The sequence below is a fragment of the Mauremys mutica genome, chromosome 4 (genome assembly GCF_020497125.1).
Source record: "Mauremys mutica isolate MM-2020 ecotype Southern chromosome 4, ASM2049712v1, whole genome shotgun sequence".
Taxonomy (NCBI): domain Eukaryota; kingdom Metazoa; phylum Chordata; order Testudines; family Geoemydidae; genus Mauremys; species Mauremys mutica.
Genome location: NC_059075.1, coordinates 119,869,318 through 119,885,583, shown reverse-complemented (window position 1 = coordinate 119,885,583; position 16,266 = coordinate 119,869,318). Strand labels below are relative to the sequence as shown.

Below are 16,266 nucleotides of genomic sequence, written 5' to 3'. Positions count from 1 at the left end.
CCAAAGCAATCATCACCCAGGACACAAGGTGGCCCTTCCCACCCCCTGGGCCATTTCTCCTACAGTGAGATCTTCCTGTTGGCAGTCGCAGCACATGCCATTCTGTTAACTAGCTGCCATTCATTGGCACTCCCTTGAGCCTGAACTGAAGGGAGGCTCACTCCAGGCCACTGCGATCCAGGCCAGGCTGGGTGACAACCCCTGCAGGAGGCTGGCCCGGCCCAGCTCAGTCCCAGCAGGACTTTCCTCGGATTCTAGGCAGGGCAGTGACCCCAAACGCAGGTTCTGGCCCCTGAAATGGATCTTTGCAGGGAACACATGCAACCCCCCTGTGCCTGCTGAGGAAGTAACAGGAAGAGAGGCAGGCTGAAAAGGCAACTGGCAAGCCCACAGGAAGCCTGGCCTCAGCTCCCACATGTCTCTTTGTGTCACTTTCAAACAGCCTGTCCTTACCACTCAGGTAATTTCAAACACAGTTCTGCAGCCGAGGGGACACAGCAGCTATACCAGGGACATGGCACACACGTGCCTTACTAGCAAATGGGTGTGCAGGGGGCTCGCAAAGGGACTGACTTCCCATGGGGCTGCCCAGCAGGGGTGTTCTCCTGGGGCTGGAACAGGGCTCTCATTTACCCTGCAATCGAGAGGGCGGGAGCACCAGAATGGGATTTCCCTGGGGTGGAGGTGGAATCAACCCCCAGACAGACAGACAGACAGGAGGTGAAGACTGAATGACAGGGAGCAGGAGCAGGAGCAAGCGCAGGAGGAAGGACAGGCTTGAAAATTGAAGGGAAGAGAAAAAACAAACAAGGGAGGGACCAGTGTAGCGACATGGGTGAGCAGAGAGAAGTGATCAACAGAGCCTGGGAAAGCAGGGTCAGGACAGCAGTCAAGGGTGCTGGGAGAACAGTGGGGGTGAGGGGAGGAAGAAGGAATAGCAACTGCCCTTTCGGTCTACCTCCTACACCCAGCTGCCCAAAACCTCCCTCAGCTCCGTCACCAGGGTTCCCATCAACACTCACCCCTCTGCACCCCACTGTTCTGCAACAAGTGTCCTGCATTATCACCCTATCTGCCTGTCCCTCCACCCCATAAGCATCTGCCTATCCATCCATGCACATCCATCTCTCTCTCCCCCCCCCTCAGGTGTGTGCACCTCCCCCCCCCCCACAAAGTGATGCTAACAAGCCAGTCGTGCTTGTTAAACCGGCCCTGTGATCCCCCCTCCACTCCCCCATGCAGAACTCTCCAGGCTGCACGGAGCACGGAGGTGCTCAGATAACGCAGGCCAGCTGCTTCAGCTGGGGGCAATGCTCCTTTGCTGCGTCCAGGGCACAGAGAGAATACTTGGCACAGCACAAGGACACCTTGTGATCCAGCCGCACCGCCCATCAGGAGAAAGCCTGACGTCACACTAACCAGCCCCCTTCCTCGGGTCTGTGGTGCCTTTTAGTTTTCACTTAAGCAAACCACAGAAGGGTTTTCAGAGTGCTGCTGTGGCTCAGGGGTCACTGCCGAGTCTCTAATCAGCCCTGGCCCCTTCGCTGCCGGCTAGCGGGATTGGGGAGCCCAGGCTGAGTCAGAGAAACAAACCCAGCGATCTTCGCTTGAAGGCACCGGTGGAAGCTTTCATGTCACCGGAATCAGGCAGGAATGGTGAGGAGCATCTAGCCCAGCAAAATCAGCACCCAGTGCCGCTCCCACAACCGGCACGGAGCTGGCACCATGCAGTAAGTGAGCCGCATGACAGCCGCCCACAGCCACAGCTGAGAAAGCAGCCGGCTCCCCCAGTTTGCTCCCTACCACTGCGCTCTCCTCATTCCCAGTGCATGGCACCATTGCAAGCGCTCAGTCAGATTCAGCCAAAGCTCCTGGACCTTGGGGGGAGAGAGAGGTGAGAGCGCCTGCCCCAGCAATACCCTAGGGCTAAGCATCATAGAGGCCCACAGAGAACCAGAGACCAGCATAGGATTGTCTCCTATGCCCTGCAGTCCAAGACTTTGTCCAGAATGAATTCTTCAGAGTAGCAAGGCTCGGAATGGGGACAGCTGCCCTCAACCTGACACTGGGGGTAGATCCCAAACACACGCTCACTGCACTCCCTTTATTAGTGTACAGCAACACTTTGCTAGCCTGTAGCACCTTCCCACCAGGGATCTCTAAGCGCATTGTGGATTAAGCCCCGCAGCAACCCTTGGAAAGAGGCAAATGGGGTAATAAGCTGGCAGGCACCACTGCCCCCTACTGGATGGAAGTGGAACTGATTCCCCATGTGTTCAAGTCCCCATGCTGCTGCCAGAGAATGGAGATTCTCGTTTGATGGGGAAGGTGCAGGCGCCTGTGCTTTTAGAGCAGCACTGTATCGCTGTGGGCACAGGGAAGCCACACAATAGGTGGACACAAGGTGCAGCACAGGGACAACTGTGAAGCGCTGGGTGACAGGAGTTCTGTTACTGTAGTAGCACCCCTCTTTAAATGGAGGCATGGGGAGGTCCTGGTCACACACTGCCTTAGTGACAAAGCAGGAGCAGAAGCCCACTCCTATGCTCCAGCCATGGACTCTCCTCACTCCCCGACCTCCTGCAGGTGTTAGACCGGAGTGCTCGGGGAGGAGTGAGGGAACTAGCCATAGGCATGAGTATCCCTATCTTCTGGTTTCTGCTGGGCCAAAGGGATCCCAGGACTCAGAGCACTGCTGGCAGGGGCCTTGGCATAGACTCATGATTACCATAGCTACTCTCCCTAGGAGATGGGCTCAGCCAGTGTGGGAGGCCATCAGCAGCTTCCACCTGTCAAGAATTGATCCCCTCACGCTCCACCCCTGCGGAGAAGCACCTGGGCATCAGGGGCAGAGGAAATGAGGAAGGAGCCTGGTCCAGGAGCAAGTACCTTGCAGCAGGGGCAGACAGGCAGCCAAGCCCCAAGCTGGGCTGGCAGTGGCTGCTGCTGGGCAGGAGCAGCACTGATTGCAGGAGAGAGGCAGCAATTCCGCACCGCTGTGCTCGTTAAAGGGCAGCCAGAGGAGGCGATGAGGCCCAAACACACGCTCCCCCTACATGCCCAGAGCCCTTCCTAGCCACATGGACACCCCCCCCCCCACAGGTATCCCAGCCTGATTCCCACCCCTGTCTGCAATCAGCAGAGCACACTCTGTGCAGGCCTCCTGCCCCACTGCACTCTCAGGCAGCCCATACTCACCCACATGTGGAACCGCCTCTGCTAACCACATACAGCCCTCTGCCCTCCTCCCTGGATCACAGGCCAACTCCCTGTGCCCCCTCACTCACAGATCTCAGTCCAGGTGGTCTGCTCCCCATTATGCCTTGCAGGGCAGTCACTCCCCCTCCCCTTTGATCACATATCCCAGGGACCAGGCTGCCCTTTCCGCTGCCCCGTCCCTTACACACCCTGGGGCAGCAGCATGCACAGAGTGGGAAGGAAGGTAATAGACTGTCTGGTAATAATGTCACCATTCCTAACACTCAGGAGTGCGAGGACAGCGAGAGGCGTGGCTTGGAAGCAGGCAGACTCTGCAGACAATGGTGCCAGATTCACAAAAGCTCAAGGCCAGATTTCAAGGGCTCAGCACCCACAAGCAGGGCCAGGGTTTCAAAACAGCTCAGCTCTCACTGAGGCACCTAAATAAGAGCCTGATTGATGTATCTGGTTCTAGATAACTGCACTGGGTCTGATATTGTCTGTGCAATACACCTGGGATATAAAGTGCAGGCAGTGTGTCCTAGAGCAGGGGTTCTCAGCCTTTTTCTTTCTGAGTCCCGTCCCCCCCGCAACATGTTATAAAAATTCCATGGCCAACCTGTGCCACGACTTTTTTCTGCATATAAAAGCCAGAGCCGGCATTAGGGAGTAGCAAGCAAGGCTATTGCCCAGGGCCCCACACCACAGTGGGACCGGCAAAGCTAAGTTGCTCAGGCTTCAACTTCAGCCCCAAGTGGCAGGGTTCAGGCCCCAGCCTTCAGCCCCTCATGGCAGGGCTTTGGCTTTCTGCCCTGGGTCCCAGCAAGTCTAACACTGGCCCTTCCTGGTGGACTCCCTGAAACCTGTTCGTGGCCCCCAGACCACTGGTTCAGAACCACTGGGCTAGAGCATGCACCACTGGACTGGGACTCAGGTGAGCTTAGATCTATCCCCAGCTCTGCCACTGGCCTGCTGGGTGACCTTGGGCATGCCACGTTCCCTGCCCTGTGCCTCAGTTTCCCCACCTGTAAAATGAGGATAATGATCCTGACCTTCCTTTGTAAAGTGCTTTGCGATCTACTGAAGAAATGTGCTAGTTAAGAGCTAGCTAATATTGTTACACACCCATTATGCTAGATACAGTCCTTTGTGCGGGTCAGTGCTGTGTCAGATGGGTTACACTGTCACTAAAGGCAGCCAAACTCAAGGGTTACACACACAGTAGAGACTGTTATAAAAAAGCTGTGGCCAGCTAGGATTTCACAGCTCTCACTAGGCCTCCATGGCAGCTTAGAATAGTACACACAAGGACAGAGCTCTGCCCCTACTGCTCCCAAAGCCCCTCCCACTTGAGTTTCATAGATTATTAGGGTTGGACGGGACCTCAGGAGATCATCTAGTCCAACTCCCTGCTCAAAGCAGGACCAATCCCCAAATGGCCCCCTCAAGGATTGAACTCACAACTCTGGGTTTAGCAGGCCAATGCTCAAACCACTGAGCATAGGAGTCTCTCCTATAGTTGTTAGCAGCATAACATAAGGGCTGAATCACACACTGAGCAGTTCTGCTTCCATGCAGTAGGAGTCAGTGGAGCACATCCACAAGCTGACCACACTTCTCGGTGCTCACCTAATCCATGACTACACTGATATGAGCACTGGGCCCAAAGCAAGACAAACAAAAACAGGATGGGGGGGGGGAAGTGGGGCAATTTACCCCAGGCCCCCACGAGAATTTTTCAGGGCCCCTGGAGCGGGGTCCTTCGCTCGCTCCGGGGGCCCTGGAAAACTCTCACGGGGCCCGGGGCCCTGGAGCTTCTTCCGCTCCGGGTCTTCGGGGCACTTTGGCAGCGGATATCGGAGCGGAAGGACCCCCCACCTCCGAATTACTGCTGAAGCGGGGGCCCCCCGCTGTTGCATCGCAAGAGCAGGAACGAAGTCCAAGCAGAGAGAGAGTGTGTGTGTATGCAGCCATCTTTATTCATTCCCAGCATGCTCTTATATACAACATGATAAGCAATCACAATTGCTAATTAGTTAATTAAACCCACACAGCCGCAGCTGTAACTCATAGGGTAATTATCATTCTACACACCTGTCTACCTATTCACAATTAGCTGGCCAATGAGAACAAGCCCAAAGCCAGCCCTTCACTCACAATTCTCAATCCAGAAGCCTTCAGCATCTCACATTCAATCCCACATCTCCCCCCTTTATTTACAATCAAAAGAAAAGGAAAAAAGGAAAACAAGATAAAAACATTCACCAAACATTTTTAACTTATAACAGCATAATACCACAATCTATCTTAATCAAATATTATGTTATTCATAAAACATTTGCAACTCATAACAGCATAACATTATAACCTATCATAAACAAAACTTTATAAGATCAACCTATATGACCATTCAATCCTTAACATATAATTTCAAAAACATCAAACGAACAAAACAAAACACAATAAACAAATAATGTAACCTCTGCAGGCCCCCCCCCCCCCTTTTTTTTTTTTTTTTTGAAAACATCCCTCAGCTGTCAGGTGATCAAACTGACACTGAGGGTGGTGGGGGGTCTTAAGAAAAAAAAACATCAAACCACATGACAATACAACAACAATTCTGGCCAGAAAACAGACAACACAAAACATAACAAGGAACATAAAACATAAATCTTAGTTCTAAATAATAATTGCATGGTACCACACAGATTTTTTTTTCAAACACAAAAAATCATCTCAAGTGAGTAATTCATTCATGGAGGATCAGACAGAAAAAGTCCTGGCAGAGCTAACAAACAGCTCTCCTCCGGGGGCTCTGGTTTCGCGACATCTGAGCGCGTCTCGTGAGGCTCCTCCGCATCTGCCTGCCGTCACTCCGGAGGACGCAACCAAGGCCGGACCCACCTCGCTGGCATCCACCTGGGACCCGCATCAGTGGCAACACACACATAACCCCTGCCCCACGTTAGCAAGTCAACTGGTCCTTTCCATATTTGCTGCTGATAATCAAACCATTTGACCGAGGGTCGGGGGGCCGCACCCTGCTCTTCCCCAGTCATCCCGTTGACATGTTTAATCGCGGGGGGCACCTGGCTGTTTTTACCAAGATGCAACCAATTAAGAGCTTGCAGCAACCGAGCGGCAGGCGTCTTATCCAAGGCGTCTGCCCGCTCACTGCAAATCCCCCCTTCTTGTCTTAAAAGGAGCGCCTTAAAAGAGGCATGAGCACATTCAATAATAGCGTGTAGTTTGTCTGCTTCAGCCTGAAGGGTTTGGACAAGCAGTTCTTTGGCTTGTAGCTCCTTCTTAATTTCACTCAACTCAAGAACCGCAGCTCTATAATGACGACGGTTATGTGCTGCATCTACTTTGGCTGCCGCAACCTGCTTTTGAAGGTTATTAACGTTTGACTTTTCTCTTTCGAAGGCAGTCTGTAAAGCTTGAATATTTAGGACTGCTTGAACCCGGAGATTCAGCTGCACCAGGTCTGCCTCTCTCTCTGCTAGTACTGTTTCGAGAATGGTGCTGTGCTCTCGCAAAGCAATGTTAGACTGACCAAAACCAGTGAGCTTCCCCCGTTCATGTTCCAGTTCGAGGGCCAACTTCTTGTTTATTTCTTCCAAAAGTTTTATCTTTCTCCTAGACTCTCGAAGCTCCTGGCTGGTAAGTGAAATTACTTCTTGCAGCTCTTTCTCTGACATCATCTTACTGTGGCTAACAGCCTGCAGCTCTATCTCTAAAGCTTGAATCCGTTCATGGGAAACCTGGTTATTTCCTCCATCAGCGATTTGTGCATCCCGTTCTTTTTGCACTGACTGGAGGTGGCTTTCTAACTCCACTATCTGCTGGTGAACCTGGGATACTTCCTTCTGAAGTCTTGAGCATACAACATCAATGGACTGCTTTTCACTTCGAAGTTTCAGTAACTCCCGTTTTAATTCTTTCACTTCCAAATCCAGCCGTTTCTTTGTAGATTTTAATTCACTAATCAGCTGGTCCTGGGAACTTGCATCTCTTTGATAAGCTTCCACCATTACCTTTTGCTGTAAGAACTGCTCCTTCAATCGTCTCTGCGCGGTGAGCCATACTGGACTCAGGGAGAAAACCTTCTTATCGCCCTGAGCCACTGATTTCCAGAGCTCACAGCCCAACCGCTCCCAAACAGTATTACTACTCGATTGAACGGAAAGTCCCCCTCTTCGTCCCCACCGCAACAGGCGGGATAACGCATCAGAGGGGAACTTTTCTCCCCACCGCTCCGTGATGCGTATCAAATCTGCTGACGCAGCAGTTCCCATATTAGCTGCTCACTTCTTGGTTCGAGTGTGCCTCCCTTGTCAGATGCCCTGCGGCTCCCAGCCGCTTACTCGAACACCCTGCGGCTCCCAGCCACTTGTCAGGTACGCCTCCTTTCTTCGGACGCCCTGCAGCTCTCAGCTGCTCGCTCGGACGCCGTGCGTTTTTTTTTTTTTTTTTTTTTTTTTTCTTTCTCTCTCTCTCTCTCTCCTCCGGCCGCTCGACGCTGGGACTTCAGGCGCGTCCTTCTTTTTCTTTTTATCAATTCAGGCCACCAACACTATCTTCATTCAAGATTGGCAACAGTGGTACTAGTACTTATCTTGTTTTAGTTCTGTTTGCCTTCTTGATAGTTCACGATTTGTCTTCTAGTGACTTCAGTTATGGGTTTAGTTCTTTTTGCATTTCATTCATTTCCTTTGCCTCAGCCTTCTCATACTTTCCTCTCCTTCTCCTAGTGATAACCAGTACAATAATTCCAGCAACAATTGCTAGTACCACCACTACAATGACTGCAATAATACCAGCAGTCAGACGTTTCATGGAAAACTCTGGGGGCTTTTCATCAACATAGTAGATTAGAGCTTGATCAAATTTTAGAGGTTCTTCACTGATGTTTATCTGTAGTGTGAGTCACCTTTGACATCTTTTTCAAAGTAGTAAGCCACGTCAGATATATCCACACTCTTGGCAGACTTCTGGGAAACATTTTGTTTCAGTTCAATAGTGATATAAGGTTTTTCATACACAACATCAGTTATATACTCTGGATTCAGCGAGTAACGCTCCTTAAATTCATTTCTGATGATTACCTTCAAAAGAGAAACATCCACAGCTGTACTTCTCTCACTGTGTTTTGTTTCAATGATGATCCAGCTTGTTCTGACTAGTTCACTGCACTGTAAGTCTGTATCACATCGGGGTCACCATTTGTTGCATCGCAAGAGCAGGAACGAAGTCCAAGCAGAGAGAGAGTGTGTGTGTATGCAGCCATCTTTATTCATTCCCAGCATGCTCTTATATACAACATGATAAGCAATCACAATTGCTAATTAGTTAATTAAACCCACACAGCCGCAGCTGTAACTCATAGGGTAATTATCATTCTACACACCTGTCTACCTATTCACAATTAGCTGGCCAATGAGAACAAGCCCAAAGCCAGCCCTTCACTCACAATTCTCAATCCAGAAGCCTTCAGCATCTCACATTCAATCCCACACCCCGCCGCCGAAGACCCCAGGCCCCCTGAATCCTCTGGGCAGCCCTGAACAAAAATCCAATCCCACTGGAGTTTTGGGAGATCCGAACACTGGATCCAGATCAGCATGCTACAGCGCAAGAGTCTCTCTACTTGATGCGTTGCTCTTCTGAGGCCGGCCAGCTCTTCTAACCCTCCGTGCCGGCAAGGTCTATGCAGCCCTGGCATTGATTTCCAATGCTGTACAATCCATCTGTTTACAACAAGGAGTGCGTGCAGTTCTATTAGCCATAACGGTGCCTGTAACAGCATATGCAGGGCCAAGGGGAAGGCACTTTGAATCCAGATTTAGACTGATGGTTGTTTCAATATTTTAGGGCACCTTCCCTCTTGAGTTGTGAGCTATGGCCCTTTCCTACCTCCTGTCCTCCAGGACTCATGCCTCCTCCCATTCCCCAAATGCTGGTTTGACACCAGATTTTCCTTTCCAGATTAGTTATGCTCCACATAGGAACAGAGGGGGGTCAAGTCTGCTTAGCCCCCTGCAAAAGCTAGAGCAGCATTGGGACTACTCTAATTTACACTTGGCTACAACAGCCCACAAGGGGCCATTCTTGCAAGCGAGAATAATCAGAATTCAACAAACAGCCCAGCCATGGCACCTCTTTCCCTGCCACACTCCCTGTCCTAGGATCTGTAATGTATGCGTGTGAAGGGCTATTCTGCTGGTTCTCTCACAGAATTCCCTGGCCACCAATTCCTCCTACTTAACCTCTTCTTGGATAAACTAAATGCTTTAGTCCAATCCTAGCCAGAGTTTTGGCGTGTCTAATAAGATGGTGCATATTGGGTGCTTACCTGAGATTCTTCCAGCAGCTAAGCTATAAATGAGAAAGACAGAAGCTGCATCATCTTTGCTGACTTTTCCTCTTACCCTGGGTATTAGCTTCTTTGGTCTCAAATAGAAAGAGGATCAGACTTGGACAAAAACAGCTACCAGCACAAATGGATTCCACCGGCTTGCTCACACACATCTGTCCACTCACCCCTATCCCTTCCCACTCCCTTTCTCACCCACCCACCAGCCTGGGAGTGCATGGGGGGGGCACATGCAGCGGGGCTCTAAGGCCTCACCTAACCAATGTGACTCTTGAAGGCTCAGTGCCCTTTACTGCAGGGGTCTCAAACTAGGGGTCGGAACCCTTCAGTGGGTCACAAAGTTATTACGTGGGGGGTTGCGGGCTATCAACCTCCACCCCCTAACCCTGCTTCACCTCCAGCATTTATAATAGTGTTAACAATAAAAATGTGGTTTTAATTTATAAGTGGGGGGGGTCGCACTCAGAGGTTTCTTGTGTGAAAGGGGTCACCAGTACAAAAGTTTGAGAACCATTGCTCTACTGAAAGAGCACAAGGCGATCTGACCCTACAGCAAGCATGGGGCGCCCCCATCCCGATGGCTAATGCAGGGGGAGAGGAGATGCTGGGTCTGACAGCAGGGACTCTGTCTCCCTCTAAGCAGCAAGGGGTGCTCTCCCCAGGTTGGTGTGTCCCAGTAACAAAGGGGGAGGAATCCCTGAGGTCTGCCAGGGCACGGGATGGAATCTCTCCCTGGCTGCAGCATGCTATTACCGTCTCTGCATGCAGGCGAGCATGGAGGCTGGAAGCCAGCAGGGAAGCTTGTTTGGCTTGTATCGTCTCTGTCCCCTGCAGGCACTGCGTGTACCGCCCTGGCGGGGGAGCTGGATCCAGCATGGATATGGGGAGCAGTGTGTGGAATCAATGACCCATGCAGCGAGGGCGGCCTCCGCCGTTCTCCCAGCTCCCCAGCTGGCTCGCCCAGGCTGCCGTTAAACATTTGGTGCAGCCTCCATCTGCCCTGGCTGGCAACGGGGGCAGCACACTTATGCCACTGGGCAGCATTATGGCTACACACACTGGCATTGCCATTTCAGCACTGTTTCAGGGGCAGCTGGTGCCCTCCAGCAGCGGGACGCCTCCCAGAGCGGCTTCCGTTTTAGAGCCGTTTGAGAGGGGAGAGAGCCGCACCACCACCCGAAATCACTTCACTTCAGAGCCTTCCATTATTCACACACCGCTAGGGTGACTGAGTGACAGGGAAAGAGGGACAGAAAGTGACACATGTCCAGCCTCTCACAGGAGAGGAGATGAGGGGAGAAAACAATCCCAGTGCTGGCCTCTCCCAGCAGGGGGCGCTATAGGGAATGGTTAGGCCAGCATATGGGGAGCTCATAGGTATCCTAGTCTCAGCCTCTCCCAGCAGGAGGCGAAATAAGACCTGGTGAAGGGGGGCTAGTTCTGATGAGCTCACCCAGCCCCTTTCTCTTTCTCTACAGTGCCTGCTAAGTGTCCCGATCACCAAACTGGCGAGTCTCCCTCAAATTCAATGGCCCCCAGGCTTACACGCAAAGCAAGCAAGTCACCCTGTGCACCATTAGTGACCCCTCACCAGCAACACCACACACTTCCCCCTCTCTTAGCCCCAATGACCAGCCGGCTCTGTGCCGCCACGGCCCCACCTGTGGAAAGGACCTAGTCCAGCTCCGACTCAGACCGAGGCCTGGCCTGTGTCTCCATCCAGATAAAAGCCAAAGTTTTCACCCTGATACCCCACTCTCTGCCTCTGCCTCTGTCCCAGAAATAGGCTCCACGCATATCCCATTACCTCAGATAAAAGTCTAGCTCCTACCCCATGTTCCAATCCCAGAAAAAGGCACAGTCCCCACTCTGCAGCACTGGCCAGGGAGTAAGTTGCATACCCTGGGCCTGTCTACACTGCACACTAAACCCAGGCTGTTACTCAGGTTTGGGCCCAAATCTCCCTTACATCCATCCTGACACAGGTCAGCAAGCACTCAAGACCCAGGTACTAGGACCCTACTAGTCAGGGTCAGTCAGAGCTTGAGTCCCACTGTGACTCAGGTGCAAGCTCTATCGTTTTGCCGTGTGGACGCAGCTCGAGCCGCAGGCCTGAGTCAGAAGGTCTGCACAGTGCAGTATGGATGTGTTAGCACAGTTATGAGACCCAGGGCCAGCAACTGCAAACCCAAGTTTACAGTGCAGTGCAGATGCTCAAGCACAGGCTTGGAAACACAGAGCCCACAAGCCTGGGTCCCACAGATGCAGTACAGATATACTCACCCCCCTTCCCCACCCCCAGGAAGGCACGATCCACAACAGACCCAAGACAAGGTGGCGGAATCTCTTAAAGCAAGACAGTCACTGAGACTCTAAGAGGAGCAGGTTGGGAGGACAACCAGGGCCTTTAAAAACCAACAGTAGCAGCTTCTAATCAATCCACCACTCTGAGCCAGCCCTTGTCAAGAGTTTGGAGTGGGAGTAATAGACTCATAATAGCTTACAACCAAGAGGCTGCAGCAGACGCTGGGGGAGCCTCGCTGAGGGCCCCAATAATAGGGAAATGCAGTCACCAGGGGCACATGCTGCAGCTGTGAGTCAATCACCAGGTACATAAAGGCGCTTGCTACCTGGCTCCCCACCACCAAACCAACCCCCTCCAGAGGTGGGTGCACAGAGGAGGAGAGTGAGCAGTGGGGCCAGAAGAAGGGGCGATGGTTAGAGGGAGAGCGGCAGGGTTTGGGGAAAGCCTGGATGTGAGGACAGAAGGAAAGGGAGGAGTCAAGGATATTCCCGAGGGCGCAGGCTTGAGCAATGGGCAGGAGGGAGAAGTGGTCAGTGCTGATGAAGACATGGGAGAGTTTAGAGATGTGGCCTAGGCAAAGAGTACAGGGCTGCAGAGATAGATCTGAGAGTGGTCCGTGAGGTGACAAGAGAGGATGGGGTGCGAGTTGAGGGGGAAAAGGGTAGTGGATGAATGGCAGACTCCTGGGAAACAGTACCGAAAGGGAGGAGGAAGAGTATCCACTGATGGTAACATGGAAGAGAGGAACTAGGAAAAGACACAGTCAGGAAACCCATGGAGGAGAGGGTCTGGTCAGTGGTGTACAAGGCAGCAGGGAGCTGGAGGTGCTGAATATGGTGGATAGACCCTTAGACTAGACTAGGAGGTGGGCACTGGTGAGTTTCAGCTCAAAAGCATTTTATTCACCCTACACACTATTTATATGGGTGATCTTCAGGAGGACAGGAGTTAGTGGCTTCCAGGCCCAAGAAATAACCAGGATAGAGGGAGGAACCAAGGAGTCAAATGCTCCCCCACCCAGGGCTATCTATCCATCCCACTGTGAAGGGCATGAGGGTCAGGTCTACCCCAGCACCAGCAATCGGACCACAGAAACCTGTTGGACTTGGGAGTCTCCAAGATCATGGGGAAATAGACTAGATGTGGTGCTGGTGTAGGTGTGGAACAGACCCTGCACTGGAATGGATGAGGGGATAGATGGACCACCCAGCTCAGATCTGAACTATCCAGAACTCACCCATATATGCATAGGCACCGACTTCCCCTCTTTCCTGTGGCTGCTCAACCCCCCTCTGCCCCTCGACCCTGCCCCCACTCCACCCCTTTCATGAGGCCCTGCCCCCATTCCAACCCCTTCCCCAAAGTCTCCACCCCAACTCTGTCCCCTCCCTGCCCCTATTCCAACTCCTTCCCCAAATCCCCGCCCCAGCTCCGCCTCCTCCCCTGAGTGAGCCACATTTCTGCTCCTCCCCGCTCCCTCCTGGACCGTGCTAACGCTGCCAAACAGCTGTTTGGCAGCAGCCAGGCAGGAAGCGCTGGGAGGTAGGTGGAGGAGCAGAGATATGGCGCGCTCAGGGGAGGAGGAGGTGGGATGAGGGGTGAGGGGAACTTGGCTGCCGGTGGGTGCAGAGCACCCACTAATTTTTCCCCGTTGGCGCTCCAGCCCCGGTGCACCCACAGAGTCAGCACCTATGCACACATGGGAACAAGCTCATGGCTGGAGATAAGGGGGCTCTTCTAGACCCTGGAGTAAAGCCCAGAGAATCCATTGCTTCCAGGAAGGCGTGTGCCAGCCCATCTGAGCTGATATGCAGATACTTACTGAAATCCCCCAAGACAATCATCTGAGAGCATCGAAGAGTAGCACTAACAGCAGAGAACTGAGCTGCTGTGTTCCAGTTTTAAGGATAACTGCCCCTATATTTTCCCTCTCCATCGTCCCTTGAGGGAATGCGCGTAAAGGTTTCTGGCTCCCAGCCGTCACCTCTCATGGGCAAAGACCCACGCTGCACTCCCTTTTGACCAGGAGCGTTAAGGCTGCACAGTTCCCTGCCTACACTGTGATGTCCACAACAAGGCAGACTGCCCAAGAGGCCAGCATCTGCACTTTGCTCTCTCCGTGAGCTATGGCCAGCTATTGCCAGCAGTTACAAGTGACCACACAGCTCTTTCTAAGCAAACACATTTATTCTGAAGGTAAAAGCATTACAGAGAAAGCACATACAACCCATAAAAGAAATGACATACATGCTAAAAAGCTTACCAGAGGGCACCCCCAGCTCCAACCCAAGACTCTGGTATTGGTCAGTCCTTCAAACCCCACAGCTGGGTTTTTCCTGTGGTTACACGTTTGGATCAGTCTGTAGATCAGGAACCAGAGCGAAGGCTCGAGTGAGTTCAAGCTTGTGCTATTTATCCAAAAGTCCTTTCTTTGTCTGTTGGCCTTTGGAGAGTCCAATTTGAACCAGCATATGCGAGGCTCCCCAGGTGGTGGTGCCTCTCCAGAGGTGTTATAACCTCAGGGCTAGTCTGCACAGGGAGCTTACACTGCCATAGTGACGTCTCTCAGGGGCATGAAAAATCCACACTCCTGAGAGCCGTGGCTATGCCAACCTCACCCTCGGGGTAGACAGTGCTAGGTCGACAGTAGAATTCTTCCATCGACCTAGCTACCACCGCTTGGGGAGCCGGAACAGCTAAGGGAGAACCCTGCAGCTAGTTCTTGGCCCAGACCAGACACTCAAATAAACTTCGCTCCTTAGTTGCCCATCTCACTCGTGATGAATAGGTCACAATGACGCTGCATGAGGTTCTGAATCCCCGAGGACCCAACGAGAAGCAAATGGATCGGCAGCAACATCCAAACGGGTCTCAGGGACTCCTCAGAGGCAGGTGACGCTCACCCACTGAACCATGAAAAGCACTGGCTTTCTCCACAACAGGCTTGGCAGAGGCTGACCAAAATCTTCCACAAGGGGAATCTCAGACCCTTGCACCACCTTGGCCAATGGGAAGCCAGGAGACCTACTAAAGGTGCCCAAAGGGAGCACCTGGTGCCATATTCGAGGCTTTCTTCCCCTGCAAAGAGCCAGCCTAATGGGTATCTCCAAAACTGCCCCTGCTCATAGAATCGTAGGACTGGAAGGGATCTCTAGAGGTCATCTAGTCCAGTCCCCTGCACTCATGGCAGGACTCAGTATTATCTAGACCAGGGGTAGGCAACCTATGGCACGCGTGCTGAAGGCAGCATGTGAACTGATTTTCAGTCGCACTCACACTTCCTGGGTCCTGGCCACCAGTCCAGGGGGTTCTGCATTTTAATTCAATTTTAAATGAAGCTTCTTAAACATTTTAAAAACCTTATTTACTTTACATACAACAATAGTTTAGTTATATATTATAGACTTAGAGAAAGATCTTCTAAAAACGTTAAAATGTATTACTAGCATGCAAAACCTTAAATTAGAGTGACTAAATGAAGACTCGGCACACCACTTCTGAATAGTTGCCGACTCCTGATCTAGACCACCCCAGACAGGTGTTTGTCCAACCTGATCTTAAACATCTCCAATGATGGAGATTCCACCACCTCCCTAGGAAATTTATTCCAGTGCTTAACTGCCCCGACAGTTAGGAATTTTTTCCTAATGTCCAGTTTAAACCTCCCTTGCTGCAATTTAAGCCCATTGCTTCTTGACGTATCCTCAGAGGTTAAGGAGAACAATTCTTCTCTCTCCTCCTTATAACAACCTTTTATGTACTTGAAAACTGTTATCATGTCCCCTCCCAGTCTCCTATTTTGCAAACTAAACAAACCCAGGTTTTTCAATCTTCCCTCATAGGTCATGTTTTCTAGACCTTTAATCATTTTTGTTGCTCTTTTCTGGACTTTCTCCAATTTCTCCACATCTTTCCTGAAATGTGGCATCCAGAACTGGACACAATGCTCCAGCTGAGGCCTAATCAGCATGGCGTAGAGTGGAAGAATTACTTCAAGGGTCTTACTTACAATATTCCTGCTACTACATTACAGGCAGGGCCGGCTCCAGACCCCAGCGCGGCAAGCACGCGCGTGGGGCGGCCCTTTCCCGGGGGGGCAGCAGGCTGGGCCGGCGGACCTGCCGCAGTCATGCCTGCGGGAGGTCCACCGGAGCCCCGGGACGACCGGACCTGCCACAGGCATGACTGCGGAGGGGGCGCTCGTCCCGCGGCTCCAGTGGACCTCCCGCAGGCATGAGTGCGGACGGTTCGCTGGTCCCGCGGCTCGGCTGGACCTCCCGCGGGCATGCCTGCGGCAGCTCAAGCGGAGCCGCCGGACCTGCGAACCGTCCGCAGCTGCGGGAGGTCCAGCCGAGTTGCGCGACCAGCGGACCCTCCGCAGTCATGC

The 16,266-nt window shown here is 52.2% G+C and overlaps 1 protein-coding gene and 1 pseudogene across 7 annotated transcripts in view; both read right to left on the bottom strand.

The window, feature by feature from the left end:
• The window catches only part of SYT7 (synaptotagmin 7), a 169,220-nt gene that overhangs the window by 141,073 nt on the left and 11,881 nt on the right, over positions 1 to 16,266 (bottom strand). The window lies entirely within an intron of this gene.
• On the bottom strand, positions 7,730 to 8,411 carry LOC123368158 (annotated as a pseudogene).